The sequence below is a fragment of the Mesocricetus auratus genome, unplaced genomic scaffold (assembly GCF_017639785.1).
Source record: "Mesocricetus auratus isolate SY011 unplaced genomic scaffold, BCM_Maur_2.0 Super-Scaffold_15014, whole genome shotgun sequence".
In the NCBI taxonomy this organism is placed as follows: Eukaryota; Metazoa; Chordata; class Mammalia; order Rodentia; family Cricetidae; genus Mesocricetus; species Mesocricetus auratus.
Genome location: NW_024429186.1, coordinates 41483175 through 41503162, shown reverse-complemented (window position 1 = coordinate 41503162; position 19988 = coordinate 41483175). Strand labels below are relative to the sequence as shown.

Genomic DNA, 19988 nt, shown 5'->3' with positions numbered 1-19988 from the left:
ATGGCAACCAAGTTAGTCATCAATCTCAATATAGGGGAAGGGCATCAAGGGCAGCTTCTCCACCACTGCCTAGATTCTTAGTTGGGGTCATCGATGTGGATCCCCTAATATTTCCCCTGTGCCAGACAAGACCATGCTGGAGAAACCTGAAGAAGCTCATGACCTGACATAGTGAGAGCACAGAGACCATAGTGTAAAGCTGGGGAACCAGCATTGGACCGAACCAAGCCCTCTGAATATGGTTGTTAGACAGGAGGCCAGGGCAATCTATGGGACCTCCAACAGTGGAGTCAGTGTTTATCCCTAGAGCACAGATAGACTTTGGGATCCCATTCCCTATGGAGGGATACAAATTCAGCTCAGATACAGGAAGGAGGGCCTGAGACCTCCACCAAACAATGTGATGGACTTTGATGGTCCCCCATGGAGGGCCTCACTATCCCTGGGGAGTGTGTGGGGATGGGTTGGGGATCAGTGGGGAGCATGGGAAGATGGGAGGGCGAGGGTTTGATATGTAAATCAGAGTACTTATAAATTAATAAATAAATAAAGGAAAAAATGTGGGGGGGAAAGAACTCCATTTACATCATTTCTACTTGAATTCTTCTCCATTAAAAACAAAAGGAAAACAAGAGGATATATTTTTACCCCACTTGAACTAATACACAAGTCAGAATCCACTAGAATTGGAGTCTCAAAGAACGAGAGAATTTATCCAAAAGGAATCTTGCCAGCCAAACCACAACTCCTATTGGCGCCACGTACTCAAAAGCCTGTTTTCCACCGCTTGACCCAGCTTTACTTCACAAATATAGTCTTGGCCATAGGTTCTATGATGACCATTTTTTTCTTTTTAACTTCCTTTTAGCCAACTCCCCAACTGGCATACCTTGCAAAACTCATCTTCCATGACTACCATTCTTCACTTCCTTTCATGGGCTGGGGTTGCCATCAAAAGCATATCTAGTCCCTTTAAAGTGTCATTGATCTTATGCATAGGGATAGATGACCCCCCAAGACCTCTTCTCCAAACACTCAACAGAAATCACTCTTGAGTTTCTTATACGAGAGACAAATGCCTTCTGTACATTTCCATGTGGACGCTTCATGAGTTTCAAAGGTCTGAAAGGGGCAAAGACACTTCATTCTCACAACTCAGCCCTTTACCCATTATCCTGCCATAACTATCACTGTCAGCAACCTGGTCTCTGAGTCTGAACTCTTCCCTCTTTCTTACAAGTTCCAGGCTGCTCTTTGCTCAAAGTGCCCAGGACAGCAACATTTACCCAGTCAACAAATCTACCAAAATGTTCCTTTTTTATTTCTACAGCCATGTTTTGGTCATGGTTTCATGTTTTGTTTTGTGTTGCTCATTGTTGATGCTGTTGTGCTTGTGTGACTAGTCCCAAATCACACTGTACAAGCAACCAAGCAACCAGCATAGCAACTTTAAAATGTACATCAGTCAATCATGTCCCCTTCTGACCTAAAACCATTTTCTACTAGCTTATTACTCATGGAATTAAAATTACATGCCTACTATAACATGTGGTCCCTTGATAATCTGGTCCTCATCCATCTCAGCCACATTTCTAGATGATTGCCAGCAGTTGCAGGATTTACTAGGTACAGAAAACAGAATCACAGGCTGTTCCACACCCTGTTGCAACTGGTTCCTTCCCTTTATATTTTTTTATTTTAGAAGCACTCTTATTTACATATCAATCTCCCCATTCCCTCACCCACCCATCCTCCCATGCTCCCCAACCCACCCCTCATCCACTCCCCAGGGATAGTGAGGACCTCCATGGGGGACCATCAAAGTTCATCACATCGTTTGGGGGAGGGCTCAGTCCCTCCTTCCCATATTTGAGCTGCAATTGTATCCCTCCATAGGGAATGGGCTCCCAAAGTCTATCTGTGCTCTAGGGATAAACACTGACTCCACTGTTGGAGTTCCCATAGATTGCCCTGGCCTCCTGACTGGCATCCATATTCAGAGGGCTTGGTTCAGTCCAATGCTGGTTCCCCAGCTTTATAACTAGGGTCTCTGTGCTCTCACTAGGTCAGGTCAACTATTTCTGCATGTTTCTCAAGCACCATCTTGTCTCCTTTGCTCATCCCTCCTCCCTCTCTGCAACTGGATTCCAGCAGTATGGCTCAGTGTTTAGCTGTGGGTGCCTGTTTCTGCTTCAATCAGTTTCTGAATGAAGGCACTAGGAATGACAACCAAGGTAGTCATCAATCTCATTATAGGGGAAGGGCATCAAAGGCAGCCTCTCCACCACTGCCTAGATTCTTAGTAGGGTACTTCTTTGCTCTATGTCTAATATCCATGTATAAGTGAGTGCATACCCTACTTGTCTTTCTGTAACTGGGTTACCTCACTCAGGATGTTTTCTTCCATTTCCACCTATTTGTCTGTGAATTTCAAAATTTCAGTGTTTTTCTCTGCTGAGTAATACTCCATTGTGTAAATGTACCACATTTTCTCCATCCATTCTTCGGTTGAGGGGCATCTAGGTTGCTTCCAGGTTCTGGATATTACAAACAATGCAGCTATGAACACGGTTGAACATATGTCCTTCTTGTATGAATGTGCATTCTGTGGGTACATGCCCAAGAGAGGAATTGCTGGATCTTGAGGTAGACAGATTCCTATTTTCCTGAGAAACTGCCAACTGATTTCCAATGTGGTCATACAAGTTTTCACTCCCACCAGCAATGGAGGAGTGTTCCTCTTTCTCTACATCCTCTCCTGCATAGACTGTCACTGGTGTTTTTGACTTTAGCCATTCTGGCCGGTGTAAGATAATATGTCAGAGTTATTTTGAGTTGCATTTCCCTGATGGCTGAGGATGCTGAGTGCTTTCTTAAGTGTCTTTCAGTCATTTTAGATTCCTCTATTGAAATTCTCTATTTAGTTCTGCACCCCACTTTTTAGTTGGATTGTTTGGTGTTTTGGTGGCTAACTTCGTGAGTTCATTGTGTATTTTGGAAATCAGCCCTCTGTCAGATGTGGAGCTAATGAGATATTTTCCCATTCTGTGGCCTGCCGTTTTGTCTTGCTGGTTTTCCTCCCATTTCCTTCATGGCTAGGATCTTATGTCATGGAAATATTCTCCCCTCCACTATCTTCATTGTCATTCTCTCACTTTCTCCTCCCACTGAGAACTGTGTGTTTAGCTTTGGGTTATCATACACTCTTTGCACATCTCTAGTAAAACAATTATCACAATTACACTTTATTACAAATCTGTTTCCATGCATGGCATGCCCGGAAACTATAAACTCCTTAAAGAGTATATCTATTGTCAATTACCAACCTGACATTGAATCTACATTAAGCAGTCAATACAGTCAATAAATGAAGGAGTAACTTTTAGAATAAGCAAGTGTGCAGATGGATCTAGAGTCCTTTGGCTACAGCTAACAAACTGTCTTGACAGCATAATACGGACAAGAGAAGGTGTAGCTGCATTGCAAAGAATAGAATTCATCAATGAATATGAAAGAGAAATTCTATCTCTGCATTGACCAGACCACACATTCAGGGCACACAGTAGATGTATTCACAAGAGGATTACAGAAAAATAACTAAAATTCATAGACTTTGAGAAATGGGGAAGAAACTGAAGAAACAGAGAATGGGCAGGACACAGCTAGATTCCAAAACTGTGTGAGGGTGAGTGCATTCTGTGCAAGCCTGACATGAGCAACCTAGCTCATGGTGGAAATGACATGAATGAAGGGCTGTACTGAAGACATCAACGGTCATGTGCCGTATACACATGCAGCCAGCCAAGCAAAAGCCTGGATCATTTACTGCTGCTTCAAAAAATAGACTGGATGACTAAAATACAACATATTTGGTGTTGTTCTCAGTTTTTTCCATATGTGAGCTCATTTATTCCCCAAAACAATCCTGTGTGATAAGCATCATGAAAACATGGTGCAGAAAAGTTTAGTTGTTTCATAAAGTTCTCATATCTAGTAAAGAAAGGCTCTGAGAACAAACATAAGCAATCTGGATACAGACTGCTTGCGTATTCTGAAGTTCACTATGCCAAGATCACATGCACTAAACAGAAAGCAGGCTCAAATGGGGAGCACTCTTTATACACCTTGACTAAAAGATGACATACGTAAGCCCTTTTGGCAGGACTCAATCACAGCAAAGGTCCACAGAGCATGGTCTCTGGATCTACCTAGTCATGGGACACATAGAAAATTATTTCACTTCACAGTAGTGGGATTCTGACCTTCATCACTCACAGGATGACAGAGAGGCCACAGCAAACAAGTAGTGCAAGCATTACCCAGGCCCAGCCCTCCAGGTTCTTAACACATTCTTCACAACAACCTTTTGCTTTGCAGTCTTCCTGTCCATGCCCCATCACATCCTACACAGTCCCAAAAATGGGAATCTTGGTAAACAAGCACTTAACACTTCCTCTGAGGCCTCATCAGGCACGTAGGATCAAACATACTCTTTCTCCTGGGCTTCAATACCCACATGTCCGTCTACTCCATGTTATCTCCCAATATTTCTGTGTGCAGCAATAGTGCACTAGGCTTTTCTGCTACCAAAGGCAATACTAAACTTCACCTTTGAACTTGACCTTCAGCATTCATTTGTTGTTTTATATAATCAAAGTAACAGATGAATAACTAAGTTAACTTTGTTTAGAAATTCCCAACTATTTTGCATCAAAATTAATCACATGCAATGATTAGAAATAAAAACTCAGAATAACTTAAAGTCAAATGTCCATCCCAGCAGAATGGATAAGGTATATTGTACTATCTTTGTTAAATGAAATACTATCTAAAACTAAACTATAATTATACTTAACAACAGGAATAAGCATAAGAACACCATATTAAACAAAATCAATAAGACACCAAAGAGTATGTACTGTATGAGTGCATTTGTGTGAAGTTCAGCAATAAGCTAAATTATAGGTTTAGAAGTGAGGAGATTAGCTTTCATTATTGAGAGAGGGTTAGTGATGGAGTAGGTTTGCTTTGTGAAGTTTCCTATTACTAGAGAGAAGGATTTGCCAAACTCTGTGTCTAAAACAAGTATTTTCCAATATTATGGTTTATTTCTACAACATTTACAAGGGGCCACAAATCAGATTTAATTAGCTGATAACTTTCATTTCATCATCTGATAATACTGGATACCTTTACAGACTTAACTTCAAAAACTCTCCTAATATATGCATACTTTTTAATAACTGTTTATTCTCTACTTTCTGCCAGTGTTATCTCTTCGTTTTCTACTTTATTTCACTCCAAACTTTTCAGTCCTTTTGTACCCTTGTCTGCACTCAATGGCTTTCTTCTGACTTATTCTAACCTCTGAGATCTTACAGCACAAAGCCCTGAGGCTCTTCTGGTGGAAAAAAACATGAAACACAACAAATAGATAATAGAACACAACAGAGTTAATGGGAAACTCTCATCATCTCATCTGCCTTCCCTATCTTTGTCCATTTCCTTCCTTGATAAGCGCCCCCCCAAAGCCATAGTCGAACAGGAAACATCCAAGAGCAAAAGAAACCCCCATGCTATTATTAACTCTTTCATTGTTTTGTGGATTTCCACATTAAGAACTATTGAGAACAAATCCTTGCAATAATAAAGCCATCTAAAACACACATCAATTAGTTCAGTTGATCATCACTAACAATAGTACACATGTAATTCAGCCAATATTCTTTCTTGCTTTATTCCTTTCCTTGTGTAAAAATAAGAAGAATAATCAAGGACTGCCCTGTGAATAATAACAATAATGATATCCCATAAAAATTAAGGGATGGCTGGCCGGGCAGTGGTGGTGCACGCCTTTAATCCCAGCACTTGGGAGGCCGAGGCAGGTGGATTTCTGTGAGTTCAAGACCAGCCTGGTCTACAAGACTTGTTCCAACACCCACAGAGAAACCCTGTCTCAAAAAAACAAAAACCAAAACAACAAAAAAATTGTAAAACAAAATTAAGGGATGGCAAAAGATAAGATATTTAGACACAGTATTCTGTCACATGGCTTTTGCCTATACCTTGCCATCTTGCAACAAAGGATTCTGTGACAGATCATTTAAACACACTCAGGCATTAGTCTGGGATTCAAGAGCTCCGCCTTATCCAGTCAGATGTCTTTGTGGGTTTCACCATCATGGTCTTGACCCCTTTGCTCATTATTCCTCCATCTCTGTCACTAGGTTAGAGGAGTTCAGGTAAGTGTTTAGTGTGGGTATCTGTCTCTGCTTCCATCAGTCACTGGATGAAGGTTCTAGGATGGCATATAAGGTAGTCATCAACCTTACCATCAAGGAGGGGCATTTAATGTAGTCTCTTCACTATTGCTTAGTTTGTCAGTTGGTATTATCCTTGTAGATCTCTGGAGATCTCACTGGTGTCAGTTCTCTCCTCAAGCCTATAATGACTCAATCTATTATGGTATCACTCATCCTGCTCTCCTCTATTCTTAACCTCGACTCAATCTTCCAGCTCCCCCATACCTTCTTCTCCCCTCCTCTTCTCCCCCTCTCTTTTTCCTGGCTCTTTCTCCCCTCCCCTGCTGTTCCCAATCTACTCAGGATATCTTGCCTCATTCGACTTCTCTGGGGTATTATGCATCTCTCTTGGGAACCTCCCTGTTTCCCAGATTCACTGGTACTGGGATTGTAGGCTGAGACTCCCCTGATCCATATCTAAAATCCATATATGAGTGAGTACATATCATTTTTGTCTTTTTGTGACTGGGTTACCTCACTCAGGATGGTTTCCTCTAGTGCTATCCATTTGCCTGCAAATTTCAAGATTCCATTGTTTTTTTTCCCACTGAGTAGTACTCCATTGTGTAAATGTACCACATTTTCTCTATCCACTCTTCAGTTGTGGGGCATCTAGGTTGCTTCTAGGAACTACCTATTACATATAATGCTGCTATGAACATAATGGAACAAACATCCTTGTTGTGTGAATGGGCGTCTTTTGGGTATATGCCTAAGAGTGGAATTGCTGGGCCTTGTGGTAGAGTCCCATTTTCCTGAGGAATCTCCATACTGATTTCCATAGTGGCTGTACAAGTTGGCACTCCCACCAGCAGTGGAAGAGTGTTCCCCTTTCTCCACATCCTCTCTAGCACAAACTGTCATTGGTATAACACGATAATTTTAATAACATCAACACTGGAAATTCTTTAGCACTTCTTACTCTTCTTATACTCTCTATCAAAATCTGAATCCTCATCAAATATCAACTTTCTTTACACCCAAATAAGAATTAATCAGGAAGCCACACGATGCAGGAGATCACTTACAGCATAAATTCACTAGTCAAATTCAATGCATTTCTCAACTATTGAGAAGCTGGATATTTTATTTGCAACTTCATTTACTCTCTGTATTTTAAACTGTCTCTAATCTACCTCAAATCACCCCTCATTCAATTATATATTTTCATAGACATTTAAATATTTTCTATCTCTCAGTAACAATCATATCATACCGCCTTCACTGTCTTAAAAATGTTGTCTGATTAGGAAATCAGACACCAAGAACTACCCTTGTCATCTTTTTTAACATCCTTTATTCCTAATCTACCTTTAAATTTTATTAGTTTTAACCGCTAAGTATCTCTCAATTTTCTATTCTTCTCCATCTCCACTTCACAATAGTATGAGCGTCTCTTCCTACACCTACAAGAGTTTCTAAGTCCCAAGACATTTATTTGAGTGCATTCAGCCTGTTACAAACATCATAAACCAGTCTCATTATCAGACTCAATAAGAGCTTATCATCATAGCTTTGACTTATTTCTAACTTCGTTCAACTTTGCATCCATGATCTAGCCCATGCTTATCATTCTAACCTCAATCTCCACCACTCTTCTCTTCCCTACCCACCTTAATACTGACCCACTGAATAGACCTGGCTCTCTCAAGCACAAGGACAGTGCATTTGTCATTTGTTCTACATGGAATGTTCTATAATTCTTTCATGCCCCCATCCTTAGCCTATAGGGCTCTATTACTACTTTACAGCTCAGCACAGCCATAATCTCCTCAGAGAACCATTACTTCCCTGTTTAGACCACATCATTTCATTATACAATCTCAAAGGGACCTACATATTTCCATTATGATATTTGTATTTGTGGCTGCCTGTGTCTGTCATGTTTTCATTCTTGTATCCACAATTTACCCTGTAGTAGTTTGGGACATAGTAGGTACTCAAATTTTTATTGAAAAATTAGTACACAAATAATTTCTGATCCCTCCAGCACTGATAATGTAATAAATAATTAATAGATATTTAATTTTCACAAGTAAACGACATCAGGAAACTGGATAGAAACCACAAAACAAGAAAAGCTTTGTTTCATAAGTATTGGGCTCTTGTTCTAAATAGATTTTATACATGAATGACTCCATAGTCCATTTCCATTTCCTTTTGTAGAGTGCAATTTAAAAACTGAGAGAAAAATTGCAAACTACATGTGTTATCTGAACCTCTAACCCAGATAACAAATTCTATTGCCTACTTTCTATTCAGAACTTATTTCTCTGACTCATGCTACCAAGAGCTCCATAGGGAAATAACCCTAATTACTCCAAGCATTAGCAGCACCCTTCAGTAGGGGATCCGAATTTAAATGACTTGTACATGACACCTGCTTTAGATAATTTGTATTCTTATTGAATCACAGTGAGTGACTGGCATAGATAGATATAGATAGATAGATAGATAGATAGATAGATAGATAGATAGATAGATGCATGCATGCATGCATACATACATACATACATACATACTTGTAGAGAAAGGGACATTTCCATTTAGCAACAAGAATTTACTAAATTTTTAATGATTCCCATTGCAGAAAAGACTTTTATATCAACTGAGTCAACAGTAAATACAAAGGCTATTCAAAATATGCAGCCTACTAAGAGGGATAATGACTGAACCTTTTTTTCTCCAAACATTGTGTTTATATCCTCAAACAAAGTTGGAGGATGCTTGAAATCCTTCTTCAATAGATATACAACCTTTATAATCAAATCTAAACTCTAACACAGTCTGCCTTTGCACATATCCATCCACTCAGTCTCACTCCACAGCTTTCTTTACTCTCTATACTCTGTTCATAAAGGTCTTCTTTCCTTCCTTCAAAAATATCATGCTCTCTTTCCCCGGAGAGATCTTGATGAATGCTGTTTAAAACTGTTTCACTAACCTTCCAGCGGCTTTTTTGCCAGATGAATTCCTACTCATTTTCCAGGTCTGAGCTTAAGTATCCCTGCTTTAGAGACTTGTCTTTACATCCCAAACTGCTTTGGGTGAGCGTTTTACCATAGCAATAGAGAAGAAACCTAGGACAGTGTATAACCCAGAGTTTTCCAGGGAATCAGAAATAGAAGACCTACACTTAGCATTAGAAATTAAGACAGTAAAAAGAGAGGAAAATTACAGATGTATAAGGTATTACATCCATCTATAGAGATGTCTACAGCTCTATACACACCTCCATTTATATCTACCTGTCCAGAAAGACGTTTGAGGATTTAGTTCACATGATTACATGGACTTTACAGTACCGCGTGTTGCCACCATAAACCAAAGGTCCAGGAGAGCCAAAAGTATAACTCAGTTGAATATGAAGACTAAGAATAGAACTGTTTTATTAGCCTTGGTCTCTGAGCAAGTCAAAATGAGATGAAATATCCAATCAATGGATAAAACAGGAAAGATTTAAAAATATAAGAAGGAAAATGAAAAAGAATTCCTCTTTTCTCCATTTCCATTTTTGCTCCATTTGGGTTCTTAACATACTTAAAAAGACCCACCCAAGTAGGAGAAGGTGATTTCATCTACCAAATACACTGATACAAATGTTAATCTTATCCAGAGCTACAAAAGAAAAGAAGAAAGAAAGAAGGAAAGAAATAAAGAAGATACATAAATAGAAGATAGATAGATAGATAGATAGATAGATAGATAGATAGATAGATAGATAGATAGATTGATCCCTAACCTCCACATTTTGTGCTCCAGTCAGAATGGGATGTAAGCTTGATCATGAAACTGGAAAATCCATGTAGTAGAGAGTAGAGGAAAAACGTGAGGACAACACGTTACCAACTGAGCAGTCCAGTGAAGATCTGCAAATCCTAAAACAGCTAGAGTTTTAAAGTGAGCAGCAATGTTTACTGCAGCAATCCTCTCAAAATGGCCCCTTCCTAATAATTTTAGCAAAATATGTTCATGCATTTGTATGGGCTATAATTTCAAATATATCAATGTCAAAACAAGACAACAATAAATGTGTTCAGAAAGTAACTCCATGTTTATTCCAGCCCATTGTGATCTTATTTTATCCCTAGCCAGCCCCACCACTCCCTTTCTTGCTCATTGGACAACCACAAAGGGTTAGATCAACTCACCTAACAGAAGAATTTGCCTGTGTATTGGAACAAAGTCTCTTCAGTCATTTTTATCTGGGATCATATTTTACTTTCTAGGCTACCCTTGCTCCTTTTTCTATGGTCTAAAACAATGTCATTTTTATATTTAAACTGCCTATCACTTGAGGTCACATGGATCTCTTTCTCTAACAGCTACGCTTAACCACAACATACTTTCCTATCTGCTTCAGCTTCTAATCACTCAAGTCATTATCTACGTGAGTTGTTGCCCTGTATTATTTTAATTTGGAAAGAATATCAATATCTACTTATACATACTACATATATAGATATAGATACAGATATATACTACAATTTTTTCTTTCTCATCAGAATATAAACTTTGACCAAGATGGCTTTAACTCAATTAATCTTTAGTCAGATTTCATCTCAATTCCAAGGCCCTGACTTCATTTTCCTAAGAGCATTTCCCACCAAAATTTTCAGTGAAAATTTTTTTCTCAAATCCTTTAAGATATAAATTTCCTAACTGCTTCCCAGATTTATAAACCAGGAATGACTTGATCAAGGACTTTGGGGAATATTTTCCAAGACATACTCATGGAAGAGACAGAGCCTTCCCCACTGCACAGACTATAGGCCCGACTTTTGATAAGCATCAAGCAACCTGTATTTACAGGTGCCTGAATCCTGTTGACCCTACCTCCCCAGAATTTGTCTAAACAAAATTCTCTTATCTCCAATGCAATATTCTCTCTCCAGTAGTCCTGAATATAAAATTCTTTCTAGTTATTAACAATGTCTGATACAATTTCTCTTGGATAGTTCCATGAAGACAGGAGAATTTGCAAAGCTCACCCACAGCTAGATTCCTATCACTCAGAACAAATAGAAAATTCAATGTACAGTTAGGAGTATATTGGTGAATGAAATGAAGGAAAGGCCTTTTCCTTTTCTTTTTACACCTAAAGGGTGATTTTGATAGACAAATAAATAAATCTTCCTTGGGCCACCCTTATGTGTTTCTAAATGTACCTCCATACCTCTGAAGTCAGTCTAAACAGTTATTTTCACTCTACACACCAGAAACATGATGGGGCTAATGATCAATATCAGTGGTATAAGCTTATCTATGCTAACATGGAAACAGAATATATAATAAAATAATTGCTTTTTACCAATATAGACAACATTGTCATTAACTAGACTCATGTCTGTTAATTTTAATTTTTAGATTTTAGTACTGACTGAGCATGAAGTACAACAAATTCTAAAATTCAAACATTGGGTGTATAGTTTAGTTGGTCTAGGAATTTCTAATTATAATGAAGTAAAGTTGCTATGTTTCTGGTGTTTACATCTCCTCATTAAAAGTGTCCAGGACAATGGAAGGGGGAGGACCTATTGACAGTAAATTGTTTCTGAGGGAAGGAGAAATGGTTCTTTAAGGGTATGACTCCTAATAGGTTGATCACACTCCATTGGATGACCCCACACTCATAATTATGTGAGTAATACAAATTGAATTCTTTAGATTGCTAAAACAAAAATTAATTTTAAAAAGAGGTGGTGGGGAGGTATGGGGCTAATTTCATAGGAGTTAGAGGGAGGAGTAAGGAGCAAATACAATTAAAACACTGTATTCAATTATCAAAGAATTAATAAAAATACTATTTTAAGCTGCTAGAACAATTATGACAGCTATAAAACCTCAAACAAAAGCATTTGAGGGAGACCATTCAAAACTTAGTAGAATTCCTTGTGCAATGATAAGAGTTTCATAGAGAGCTAATTTTTAATTGGCACACTGATCTAAACACAAACACAGTGAAAACTATTGTCGTGGGACAGGCATGATGACACATAACAGCACCCCAGTGCTCAGAAACTCAAGAGAGAAGGATCATTAAATCCAGGTCAAGCTTTGATGCACAGTGAGTTTGAACTAGTCTAGAATATGTAGTCAATTCAATGCTAACTTGAGCTACATAGAGAGAGGGTAATAGGAAGGAAAGGTAGCAGGAGAGACAGAGAATGAGAGGGAAGAAAAATGGAGGTGAGACAGAGGAGAAAGAGAGCAAATGGGAGGAGAAGACAGCATCTGTGTTCCCCCAAAGAACACAAAGCAGAAATGTGCTGGTAAATCTGTATCTGTGCCCACAGTACTGACCAATACAACATGTCAGCTGACAAGTCTGCCATAGTTGGTAGCCAGCAGGCACAGAAGGCTTGCAGGATAGGAGTCACGGCTGATAGGATAGCCTCTTCTGTGGAAGTTGATCTCCTAGGAATCTGTGGAACTGTCTGCAGAGCTGTAGTCCTTGTAGCCATCTTCCCACAATGACAAGTCAACTATGAAAAAAATAGACTAGCGCTATCTTGACTTAAAGCCTTGAGATCTGAAACTGCCTTCTTCCAACCACTCCATCTGACACAGAGAACTGAAACTACAATGTCTACATTAGCAGGACAGTATGCTCTACTCTGTATGTATTAAAGTGATCCTACTTTCTAAGAACTTGCTACTCTAAATTCTTGTTTTTCTGTTAATGGAAACTTCCAAAAACCATAACTCACTGGTGGAAAAAATGAGCAGATAGTTTGCATTCTTAAGATCTCTTCAGTTCTTCGCTTCAAAACCCTCACCTTAGAACTGTGTGTATCTTGCTGGTAGAGCTCACGTATAGCATGCACAAAGCCTAAAGGTGCTGTGTCCACAAGTGACCATCCTCACTTAGTTATCACTACTAATACTCAACTGTTGACCTTCCCCAATCTTAACAGATCACCACAACCTGCCCCAGCTTAGAAATGCCAGCCTTGCAACACATTTGCATTCCTCAATCATTTCTGTCCTTGTTTTTCCTCTTGGTGACACAGCCACAACTTCATAAAGTAATGTGCTCTCTGACTTTTTATCAGTAATAAAAATAAATCTACTTTCTCTTGTTGGCAAGGTATATAAGCAATTTATGGAGCATTTGACAGCCTCATGACAAGAGCTATCACCAGAAAAATACCTTTGGTAAGAATAGCCCAGATGTTAGTATCAGAGTCCCACATGGCTATGTCGGCTCTGCATCATTCAATGAATTCACTTTACACTGTAGCAACCTCATGTGGGCATTTATAGTTCACGGAAAGTAGTTCAGATACAGTTATTGGCCCTTCTTTTTAAGGTAAGTTTTACTTCCAAGGAACACAGACTATGAAATTTTCTTCCACTAATTTCTAGAGTAACAAGAGAAGACAGGTGACCAAAGTCAAAGTTTCATGCAGAAAGGGAAATGGTTTTTCACTTTTCACAATATCTAATAAAAAAACAACTTGCCTCTGCCCCTGCCTCTCTGCCTCTCTGCCTCTCTGCCTCTCTGCCTCTCTGCTTCTCTGCCTCTCTGCCTCTCTGCCTCTCTGCCTCTCTGCTTCTCTGCCTCTCTGCCTCTCTGCCTGCCTCTCTGCCTCTGCCTCCCAGGAGAGCTGGGATTAAAGTTGTATGCCACCATGCCCAGCATAAACAAAACTTTTTAAAGATGAAGATACCAATGACAGAGATGAACGAATTCCTGTGAATTGGAGGGCATTACATGAGAGAAGTAACATCATAGAATTAAGTGAAGCAGTAGGAAGGAAGTAGGGAGTTCCTCACACTAGATCCATAGGATTAGAGTTTCTCAAGCATGGAAATGAATACTGCACAAAAATATGAAAATAACTTCTACACAAACATCCACATGGCTAAGCTACAATTTTCACACACAGCAAGTGGATAGCAAGGTATCTGAGTGTTCCTTTGTCTTTACTTTAGAAACATGCCCCAAAGCTCAAAGACAGGAAGCATTCATCATGAATGAAGATCAGGACAGACAAAAGTGTCCTCTTATGTAAGCAGAAAAATCAAATAAAGGTGCCTCATTACTTGCTATTTCCTATTCTCTCAGAGCTAATTCCCTCAGCAGACAGACTGCTTTGTCTCAGTGGAAACCTCATTCAAAATCATATGGACTTGCAACATTGATCAATTTCAAATATAATAAGAATGTCTATCATTATATCTGCACATTACCTAACCAATGCACACAAAGAATAGAATCTAAAGTCTCAGACCATAGCTTCCATATTCCAATTTGGAACCTAAGGCTGGATTTAACCTCCAAATCTTTTCTACCCTTTGAGCTTCACTCTGACACTTTTTTATCACTAAGATTTATAGTTTAGAAGTTATTTTTCTCTCAAACTAAAATTTTGGTTCTTTTCCATTTATAGACAGTATTATGATCATCTTTTACTAGATGCCCTGCAAGACTCAGTGAGAAGTCCCAACTAAACCCCAAGGTGGTCAATCATTAAACATGCATGAAGGAGTGTCAGGTCTGACCAATTAAATTGGAACATTTCTTGCATGTGAGGATAAGACTATGCATAGAAGAAACTCATCAGAGATGTGGGCACAGTGACCAAAAAGCAATGAACCCCAGCCTATCTGTGAAAGACTTCCTCTTGGCCCTTTGCTCCCAATAATAACAAGAAATGGGTATTCCAAGGAATCATAAACTGTAATGCCTCAAGAGAATAGCACTTATGTAGGAACTAAATAGCAGTTATGTAGGACTTGAAAACAGGAGATGTTCAGTTATGGAGGATCTCTACCTTGGGCAAGCATAAGATCATCCATCAGTTCCTCCAGAAACCAATAGAATGTCTAATCCTTTGTTATTTAAAGACTTTTGTATGGTTTCAATTCTTCACTGAAGTGGAGGATCAAAGTGCATGAACTGTGAATCTATTACTTACCAAAAGATAAATATAAAGTACAAATCATTATTAGAACACCTATGACTGATGAAAGTAGCAGAAATGAAGCAATGTGGATGACACACAGTGTTAAACTAGAAAGTAATAGTTAGAAAATGTCTCAGATACTAGGAAAGAAAGTAACATGTAAATATTAACTATGTCAAACGAGAATTTGAAAGAGAAATTAAGCCTATTTTCAACTATATGAAAATGAAAAGACAATCTAACACCATTTGCTGACCATAATGAAAGCAGAATTTGAAAGAAAGTGAATAAGGTACAACAAAAGAAAGATTCTAAAGCCAGTTTTCTAAATTGTCACCTTACCTGGAAAGATTGAGTCACAAATAGGAAATAAATTTTTAATTTAAAATGGAAAGCAATGTAGTCGAAAACAAGAAATCAATAAAATTAATAAAGTCAAACAGTTGGTTTTTCAACAAGATCAATAAAATAAGTTTCTAAACCAATGAACAAAAACTGTGACTAGGGGAAGAAGAAAGAGAAAGAAAGGGGAAGAGAGAGGTAGAGAGGAGAAGGAAGGAAGAAGACATAAGTTAGGTAACACCATCACAAAATTTAAAATCTCATAAGTATTCTAAAAATATCTAAAGAATATTATGAACAACTCTATACAATAAATTTGACAACTTTAATGAAATGAGTAAAAAATTCTGAAAGAAAAATTTAAAACTCTTATAAGAATAAATAGGTCCTCTAAGTAAGAATATATCTACTAAGTAAAATTAGTGAATAATAACATTTAAAATGAGAATGTAACATGCCCAGATAGGTTCAGCAGTGAATTCTTTCAGATATTCAAGAAAGAAAATGTTCCAATTCTCTACAATTTCCAAAAGATAAAAGCAAAGAAAATACTCCTGGCATGTCATGAGATCACTGTTACCCTAACAACAAAAACTATAGACTAATGTCTCTCATGAATATAAATGCTGAACCCTAAACAGTATATTGGGAAAGTGAATTTAGCAATGTAGAATAAAACATTATACACAATGACTAAATAAAAGCTGATTCAACATTTGAAAGTCAAACAACATATTAAGGAGGGAACTTGAATGATCATATCTATGAATGTAGAGAATGCATTGGACAAAATCTAACACAAAATCTACAGACTAACAATATATACATCAGCCTGGTCTACAGAGTGAGTTCCAGGATAGCCAGGGCTACACAGAGAAACCCTGTCTCTGGGGACAGGGGAAAAAAACAAAAGAATATATACATATCTTCAATTTAAAATTTAGTAGCCTTACAACAAATATCATACCTAATAGTGAAAAACTGTTTTCCACTGAGATCAGGAACAAAATAGATATGCCTTCCCTCTCACAACTTTTGTATAACAGCATAATAGAAATTCCCACTAATTCAATAAGACAAGGAAAGGGAAAATTGTATATTATTGAAAAGTAAAGGAAATAAAGTTATTATTAAATAATAAAATATATTTCTGCAAATTAATAATGCACACGTGAAATTTGACATTTAAACCACAATAGTATTTATGTTACTACCCACAAAAAAGAAGTATCCAGATACAAATATAAAAATGTGCATAAGATCTATATAAGAAAATATACAAAATTCTTACAAACTATGCCAAAAGATGGGAACTGGGGAGATGTCCCAAGAGTTAAAGTGTTTGTCCTCCAAGCATTACAGCTGTCATTCAGGTTCCCAGCTCTCACATAGACAGTAGGCAGGTATGGGAGCTAACCTATAACCCAGCACTCAGAAGGGAATTTCTGTTTGGAGCAACATGGCTAGTTAGATTAGTCAAATCAAGGAGATATGAGTTCAATCAAGAAACCTCTGCCTCAAAATATAAAATGGAAAGATATAGAGAAAGACACCCAATGACAACTTCTGGCTACCACACATATGCTCACACGCAAACACACAGAATTGCAAGTATTTCTGCAATACAAGTATTTCCACACACTTGTGAACATGGATAGACACATATGTCACATGCACACAAAGGGATACCAAAGATGAAGCTGTGTTCCATGTTTATGAGTAGCAACACTTAATATTACCTACATACTAATTCTTCCTAATTATATAACAGCAAAGTTTTATTTAGTAGATATCAACAAAATAATTCTGAAATCTATATTGAGAGGTTAAAACAGAATATTCAACATATTGTTGATGAAAATGTGCTGTCTGGTTATAAGGCTTACTATAAAACCACAATCAAGAGAGAATGGGATTGGTAAAAGAATAGACAAACAGCGCCTGGCGTTGATGGTACATGCCTTTAATCCCAGCACTCGGGAGGCAGAGGCAGGCAGATCTCATGAGTTTGAGGCCAGCCTGATCTACAGAGCAAGTTCCAGGACAGCCTCCAAAACAATACAGAGAAGCCCTGTCTCAAAAAAAAACAACAAAAAAGGATAGACAAAAAATGAATACTGCAGAACATATAGCCCAACTGATTTTTTACAAAAGAAAAAAGTAGAACACTGTAACTTGTTTTTCAACAAACAGCAGTAGAACAAGAAGAACAATGCATATCCACATGAAAATACAAAAAGATATCTCAAAGTAGTTTTACTTTGTATTTCCCTGATGGCTAAGGACATTGACCATTTCTTTAGATATTTTTCAGCCATTTTAGATTCCCTTGTTTATATCTGAACCACATTCTTTTAAATTAGATTGTTTGGTTTGTTGATGTCTAGCTTCTTGAGTTCCTTAAATATTTTGAATGTTAGCCCTCTGTCATATGTGGAGTTGATGAAAATCTCTTCCCATTCTGTAGGCTGCCATTTAGTCCAACTGGTGGTGTCTTTAGCCTTTCAGAACTTTTCAGTTTCATGATGTTCCATTTATTGATTGTGGATCTTAGGGCCTGTACTATGGGTGTTCTGTTTCATTTTATACCTGTCAGAATGGCTAGGATCAAAAATACAAGTGACAGCTCATGCTGTTGAGGATGTGGAGGAAGGGGAAGACTCCTTCATTGCTCGTGGGATTGCTAACTTGTACAGCCACTATGGAAATCATTATGCAGTTCCTCAGAAAATTGGTAATCAATCTACCCCAAGCCCTGCTATACCACTCTTGGGCATATACCCAAAGGACTCTAGCTCAACTATGTTCATAGTTGCTTTATTTATAATAGCCAGAAACTGAAAACAACCTAGATGTCACCAACTGAAGAACATACAAAGAAAATGTGATACATTAACACAATGATGTATTACTCAGCTATTAAAAATAATGGCATCATGAAATTTGCAGGCAAATGGATGAATCAGGGCTCATAGGGGATCATAGAAACAAGTGGCAATAATAACCCTGTATGGGTTTAAGCCATACTTTATGATTATGTCCCTGAGTGTTCTTGTGGGACTCCTAAAAATAGGAGGGGGATGGGAGGTGTCTCTGACTCTTTTGCATGCTCTTGGGACCCTTTTCCTCTGACTGGGTTGCTTCATCCAGCCTTGAAATGAGAGTTTGGGCGTAGTCCTATTGTAACTTTTTTAAGGGAAATGGGAAGAGTGGATCTGGGGGAGAGGAGAAGAGGGAAGGATTAGAAAAAGTGGAGAGAGGACAAACTGCAATTAGAATGTAATGTATAAGATGAGATTAAAGGAAAAAATAAGAAAGAAGAAAGATAGTACTTGGTCACTGTCAATGCCCATCACTAAAATTAACTCAAAATGGATCATACACTTGAATATAAAACAGAAAGTGTAAAGTTTGTGGGAGGGCAACAAAGATAGCGCATTTTCTGTTGTTAACACAAAACAGAACACTTAGCATTGTATAAATAGTTTATTTTATTTTCTAAACAGTTTATTAAGGAACACAGCATATGAAGCCTGTCTTGCTAGAAATCCTAAGGCAGCTCGGGACTTCACCAGACAAGATCCAGGAAACATACAAGAGACTTACCCAAATAGGTGCTGATCACAGGCCTACTTTTCAGAAAATGCCGTGATCTGTTGGTTCCATAAATGAATCGGTCCATTCACAAGGCTTGCCTGGCTCCACCTCTTACAATCTCATAATGAGGACTAAATTTCATAATGAGCTAAAGGGGAGACTGGCAATCTTCAAACCACAGTGAAAGAAGCAAATTGAGGTCACTTTAGTTATAGTAATAAGTCTGTGGGGGTTATGTGTATATGGAGGGTGGGTAGGTATGATATACCTATATGCTCTATATATAGAAGCCAGTTGACAACCTTGGGTGTGATTCTTCAGGTGCTGTCCACCTTTGTTTATGTGTGTATGTGTGTGTGTGCACACGCATGTGTGTGTGTTTGCTTCTTTGTATCTGTGTTTGTTTGACAGGGACTCTCACTGTCCCTTAATTTGTCAGGTAGTCTAGACTGGTTTGGTAGTGAGCCATAGAGATTCATATTCTCTCTCTCTCTCTCTCTGTCTCTCTGTCTCTCTCTCTCTCTCTCTGTCTGTCTCTCTCTCTCTCTGTCTGTCTCTCTCTCTCTGTCTCTCTCTCTCTCTGTCTCTCTCTCTCTCTCTCTCTCTCTCTCTCTCTCTCTGCCTCTCAAGTACTAGCACACACCAACATGCCTGGATTTCTTTTTCAATGTAGGTTGCAGAACTCATATCAAACTCAGGTCCTTATGTTTGCAAAACAAGTATTTTGCTGAATGAGCCATCTTTCCAGCCAATGACAGTTTTTGGAGATAACAACAAAGACCCAATCCATGAAAAAACTTTTGAAAACATGTAAAATTCTACTTTGTGAATGATC

The 19988-nt window shown here is 38.2% G+C and overlaps 1 protein-coding gene across 2 annotated transcripts in view; it reads right to left on the bottom strand.

Moving 5' to 3' along the window:
* The window catches only part of Kcnh5 (potassium voltage-gated channel subfamily H member 5), a 316006-nt gene that overhangs the window by 225351 nt on the left and 70667 nt on the right, over positions 1–19988 (bottom strand). The window lies entirely within an intron of this gene.